The sequence below is a fragment of the Palaemon carinicauda genome, chromosome 33 (assembly GCF_036898095.1).
Source record: "Palaemon carinicauda isolate YSFRI2023 chromosome 33, ASM3689809v2, whole genome shotgun sequence".
Taxonomy (NCBI): Eukaryota; Metazoa; Arthropoda; class Malacostraca; order Decapoda; family Palaemonidae; genus Palaemon; species Palaemon carinicauda.
In genome coordinates this window covers 54,183,435-54,190,934 of record NC_090757.1, presented here as the reverse complement: position 1 = coordinate 54,190,934, position 7,500 = coordinate 54,183,435, and positions in this window count along the sequence as shown.

Genomic DNA, 7,500 nt, shown 5'->3' with positions numbered 1-7,500 from the left:
GTATATACACACTCTCTCTCTCTCTCTCTCTCTCTCTCTCTCTCTCTCTCTATATATATATATATATATATATATATATATATATATATATATATATATATATATATATATAATTGAGTGGTTTCAACATGATAGTAGATCTAATTCTCTTAATCCTTGTAGTATTTCAGTAGACGTCTTTAATCAGTTAGTAACAAAGAGTCCCAAGTACACAAATACTAGTTATAGTATTCGACATCATCATCCAATTGTAAAAACTGGAGGGGCACTCAGTAGAGAGGATGCCTTCACCAAGGCAAGCAGTCTTATTTTGCTCTTAACTAAACTCCGCATTTGTACTTGGATGTATTTTCTTCAAAATCTAATGGATTTGTCCTTGGATCTTACTTCACATATACATCAAGCTTCGTAAAAAAATTGCCTCAGTAGTTTTTGCGTAATTTTGTTAACATGTGAATAACAAACTAACAAAATATTCGCAATTAACTTAACATTACTATTATTTTCAAAGTACTTCTGCATACCTGTACTTTAATATACTTTATCCAAAAGGTTTCTGATTCATCCTATGGTCGTATTCAATATGACTACCAAGTTTGGTCAAAATTGGTACCATTGTTTTTGCGTAAAGTTGATCACAAATAAACAAGCAAATGAATGAATAAACTAACAAACAGACCGGGGTGAATACATACCCTTCGCCAAATCTTCTACTTTGGTGAAGGCAACAATTACTGTTAAAACCCAATTGATAGGTAAAAAATTAGGAATCTTTATAAATAGGGGGAAAAAAACTTTTCCTCGCCTTTTTAGATTTCAATCAGCTAATTTACATCTAACTTCAGTTGTGATTTAAAATTTATTGTTATATACCATAATCTTATCTAGCCTAATCTAGCGATTAATATTGATTATTTTTCTCGATACAAACTTACTGGTTATTCAGTAAGTTAATCCAGTCTGAGCTATATGAGGACATTGTATGAAAAATGAGCCTCATTAACATTCAAATAAATGGACAAAACATAATAGCTTCAATATAATTGGCCTAATTTTCTTTTATTTTGTCTCATTATAATCATGTTGGGAGATATTACTTGGAATTTATGACTGTCTGTTCTCAGTACTGTTTCATAAATTTGTAGGAATATAGATGGCCTGAAAGTCCAAAGGATTTTACTAACACATACATTTATTCATATGTTTGCGCACACACACACATGTATATATATATATATATATATATATATATATATATATATATATATGTGTGTGTGTGTGTATATATGTATATATGTATGTGTATATATACAGTATATATATATATATATATATATATATATATATATATATATAAATATATATATATATATATATATATATATATATATATATATATATATATATAAATATACAGTATATATTATTCTCAGGGCTTTGTTCTCAATTCTACAAAATCTGTTGGATATTGTTTCATGTCATACCACGACTCACGTCCATACAGACCAAGATTTGAAATGAAACTATAAGAAAGATTATTCGAGTGCCATATGTGGATGAAATCAGGGTGAGGGGCATATGGAGATGGATTGGTCATGCTCTTTGCACTACCAAAGAGAAAATAGTTCACCAAACTTTCAACTGGGCTCCACAAGGCACTAGAAGAGTTGGATAACCCAGACCTACATGGCTGAGGACTATGAAGCACAAAGTATGAGAGGAAAGTTGGAGAAGCATTGATTTAAAAGCACGAGATAGATATGAATGGCAAAATCTGACTGAGGCCCTTTGCGTCAAAATATGTAGGAGATGATGATGATGACATATAGGCTACTGTGTGTGTATATATATATATATATATATATATATATATATATATATATATATATATATATACACACACATATATATATATATTTATATATATTTGTGTGTATATATATATATATATATATATATATATATATATATATATATATATATACATATATGTGTGTGTGTGTGTGTGAGTATATATATATACATATATATATATATATATATATATATATATATATATATATATATATATATATATATATCTGAACAACGAAAACAACAACAACTAATGCAGCCGTTTCTAGTCCAATGCAGGACAAAGGCCTCAGTCATTTCAATTCATGTCAGTGAGTTGGCTAGTTTCCATCGCCATGCTAGCCAGTGTGGATTGATGATGGTTTGAAACTTTCAGTTGACTAGTACAGCTGTGCTGATCACGGAGTTAAGCAAACTCTTTTACCACGTTTAGGTATCCCCATTCAGAAAGGGCTATGAATATATATATATATATATATATATATATATATATATATATATATATATATATATATATATACTATATATGCATGTGTATGTATATATGTGTATATATATATAAATATATATATATATATATATATATATATATATATATATATGTGTGTGTATATATATATATATATATATATATATATATATCTATATATGTATATATATATATATATATATATATATATATATATATATATATGACAAACCACTATTTATGACATTTATAGACTATGAGAAAGTGGTTATTTTTTGTCAAATCTTCAGCAGTAATGAAAGCCCTTCAAAGTCAAGGAATAGACGAGTCTTATGTTGGAGAACTTGAAGATATCTATACGTGAAATACAGTAATCCAAAAACTACAAAAAGATAGTGAGAAAATTCCGGTTGAGAAAGGAGTTACACAGGGAGACCCTATCTGTCCTACATTATTCACAGCATGCCTTCAAGTTTGAGAAAAAATTATATTGGGAAAATGTTGGTATTAATATTAATGGGTAATACCTTAACATCTTTAGATATGCAGATGACATAGTTGTTTTTAGTGAATCATGGGAGGAATTGCAAAAGATAATAGAAGATTTGAATAGAGAAAGCAAAAATAGAAAATTAAAAGGGAATATGAGTAAAACTAAGATAATATTCAACGAAAATGCAGACCACAAATAAGGTTTATAGACGAAAAATAATTACTTAGAGAAAACAGTATGATTCCCAGGATATGAGAATGATAAACATGGGATAGACAGATTTTGGTTAAAAAAAATAATTAGAATATGAAACGTAACATGCCACTTTGACATAAAAAGAAAAGTATTTAATAATGAGGTCCTACTGTATAAAATTATGCATCAGAAACTGCAAATGAACCAGGGAAGAAGAGAAGACGTTGGATTGACGAACTAAGAAAATTTGCGGGTATAAATGGCATAGAAAAACCATAAACAGAAGCAAGTGAATTGACATATGTTAGCCTTTGTTCTGCAGTGGAGTATATATATATATATATATATATATATATATATATATATATATATATATATATATGTATGTATGTATATGTATATGTATATATATATATATATATATATATATATATATATATATACATATATATATATATATATATATATATATATATATATATATATATATATATATATATATATGTAATCGTTAGTTATTACATGTTTAAAACACATGACGTAATATGTCATTGTGGAAGAAGAAGCTAGCGTGAGATTTGCTGTAGTCAGACAAAATCATAACAGGATGCATTTTGCATCTCTCAGCAATGTAACATTTTTATGAAGCATAAACACAAATGCATACCGTGTGAAAGATTGTGTCCCCACCTGATGCAGGTGTCTTCCTAGACTAATGTAAAGTTTACATATTGTGTTTAAATGCTAAGATAACTAAATATACGATATCTGTGATATCGATATTTTAGGCAGTTCTTATCTATACTTCACCTGAATTGGTCATCCGACCAAACAAGCTATACTCTTGTGATGGAGATGTTAACACAGTTGTTTTTAGAGAATAAACCATTTTAAAGTTAACATGCTTGACTTTATTTCAAGACTCAACATCTCAAACAACACATACTCAATGTGTGTTAATAACAGTAGCACACTAATATATATACATACATATACATATACATATAAATATATATATTTATTTATATATATATATATATATATATAATATATATATATATATATATATGTATGTATATATATATATATATATATATATATATATATATATATATATATATATATATATACATATATATACATATATATAAATAAATATATATATGTTTGTATGTGTGTATATATATAAAGATAACACCTCTTCAGCCCTTCATGACTTTTCTCATTCTCGAAGCCAAATCTCCCTCTATCTCGCAACAACTGATTTAGCCAGTAACGAATGATCTTTATTTCGAATACGACAAAAAAAAAAAAATGAAAAATGACGTTGAAGTTTTTATGAAACTCCACTGAAGAACATGACCTGCTCCACTGCTCCGAGGGATAAAGTCGTGCCCTCAGGGCTGTCATCCCGTGTCCAATTGAGAGGCTCTCCTACCTACTGCTAAATATTTAGATGGATATGCACGCGCACGCACACACACACACACACACACACACACACACACACACAGAATAAACCCTTCCCATCCCCTCCCTGTAGCCTAACTACAACATGGCAGATGTGGCTTCCGAATGTACCTGTCGGGGTACCCCCTCCTAACCAGATATAACTACTACTGCTCCCTCTACCCTAGGGGCAGGGAAAAACAGATTAGTCATACGTTTGAAAATGCTATTCAGAATGATATCTCTCTCTCTCTCTCTCTCTCTCTCTCTCTCTCTCTCTCTCTCTCTCTCTCTCTCTCTCTCTCTCTCTCTCTCTCTCTATATATATATATATATATATATATATATATATATATATATATATCTATATATATATATATATTATATATATATACATACATATATATATATATATATATATATATATATATATATATATATATATATCCACCAAAGAGTAAATGATGAATAATATCCGTTATGGTAATGAAATTCCTTAAACGCCAACAGAAAAAGGTACTTCCACTTGAAGGTAGACGTGTCAGTTACCTCGTGTGGTGACCTATTGGAAACGTCCCTGCCTGGGGATTTACCGGACTGGGGTTCGAGTCCCGCTCATGCTAGTTAATTTCTTGTAGTGTCTGCAACCTCACCATCCCTGTGAGATAAGGATGGGGGTTTGGAAAAGCTCACAGGTCTACCTGCTGAGTCATCACTAGCCATGTCCTGGCCCTCCCTGGTCCTATCTTGGGTGTAGAACGGGACTGGGCTCTGATTATGCTGTATATATGGTTAGTCTCTAGGTCATTGTCCTGCTAACCAGGGTAATGTCACTGTCCCTTGCCTCTGCCATTCATGAGAGGGCTTTCAATCTCTTTCTGAGGCTAATAGCCACATCAAAACATTTCTCTTTCTTATTCCAGTATTCATCTTGCAAAGAGAATATCTCGACTGCATCAACTAGAATAACCTTAATTGGCCATCTTCCGAGTGTCTCCAAGTGCTCACGTATCTAGTCATGATTCTCAATTTATTACGTCCCGAATTTCAGAACGATTCGAAATTCCAGGGACGAGACAAGTCGTTGAAACTTCATCACAATTCAAAGCTCTATTTAAAATATTGTATCTTCGTATCTTGTGTCAGCGCAACAATGTTAATGAGGAAACTTATGGTAACATGACTCGAATATCTCCTGTTAGCTTTTTTCTTTTCTTCTCTACATAACACTGCCGCAAGTTGAATGATACTCGAATTCGTCCTTCAGGTTATTACAACTAACGACAATTCTCTTCCTAATTAAGCAACTCAAGATAACACAATTTGCGGCTTTAACAAGTTTGATTTTTATTTTGGAAGGATAAGATAGCAAATATATTCCACAGTTCTTCTCAAGTAGTGTCTAAATCTTTCGGCATTTTTAGTTGTTCTACTTCTCTTGGAAGACAGAGAGAGGTATACCCACTCTCTAAGTGGGTATACCTTAACTTGGTGAAAAGGTTTAGTGTATGCCATGATCAGCAAAGCTGTACTAGTTAGGGCCACCCATACTAGGTTGATTTGCAGTGAGAGATCAGATTAAGTCTTCCACCATCACCAGAGGCCAGCGTGGTGGTGAAAATGGCCAAAACCAAGACAGACTAAGGACATGTAAAAATTGTTGCATTTGCTGTGGTTGTTGTGAATACATACACACAAAAACATATATATATATATATATATATATATATATATATATATATATATATATATATATATATATATATATTGTAATATGAATAAGTATTGTTTTCGAATACAACCCTATTCACTCGGAGACCTCTAGAACTGCTTGTTTGAATGTCAGCTAAGTTTTGTTTTATTATATTTATTAATTATTTTTCCATGAATATTACCTGAGCTCTTAGATACCGGTCGTATCTGCAAGTGTTTGTTATTTAAGCATAATAAAAGTGCTTCGAAGTGTTGTCTCGTGTGTAATTCTCCTCCCCATAATTAAACCTGTTTTTATATATGTGTTGTGGTAGTTCATGATATGGACATCGTAACAATATATATATGTATATATGTATATATATATATATATATATATATATATATATATATATATATATATATATATATATATATACAGTATACATATATATATATATATATATATATATATATATATATATATATATATATATATTTATTTATTTATTTATACTATTCCTAGATTTGCTTTAATAAAGACAAGTCACCAAGTCATTAAATCAGACTTAGAAAGAGAAAAGATAAAATACAAAAAAATATGAAAAACTAAAAAGCCCCAGTAATATTAAAGTGATAAATCTGAAAAGAGATTTATAGGAAAATCAAAAACACCAAAAAATAACAAAATTTAAGAAGCCATAAAAACAAAGAAGAAAAAACAAATAAGTAAAACTTGAAGATAGAAAATGGCAATAAAAGTTATAGGCTCACTCTCAATACAATCTTTACCATAGCAGCTGTCTTTTCTCCCATTGGCTAAACTTCTCACGTTTTAAGGAACCTCTACCAACAACCCCCACGCCCTCCCCCCCTCCACCTCCCCCAACAAATCCCTGTCACCAGGATAAGAGAATATTTTGTGTTAAATCTGAATTGATGTAGGTGGGCTATATGGTCTGGTGCTGGGACCGGGAAGATCAGTCAGTATTGTATGTTTCGCCCAGTCTTTCGGTCATTTTAAATGATTATATTCAATAATATAACAATTCTCTCTCTCTCTCTCTCTCTCTCTCTCTCTCTCTCTCTCTCTCTCTCTCTCTCTCTCTCTCTCTCTCTCTCTCTCTCTCAAAGCAATATTGTCAAAGCATGATGAGCATGATTGCAATTCCACTGAAGCAATGCTATTTAAGTATCTTAAGTAAGATTGCAAGTCCAACGTAGTAATACTGTTAAAGTATGTTGAGTATGATTGTGATTCCAATGAATGAATAGTGTCGAGGTATGATGAGTATGATTGTGATTCCACTGTAGTAATACTGTCAAAGTATGTTGAGTATGACTGCTA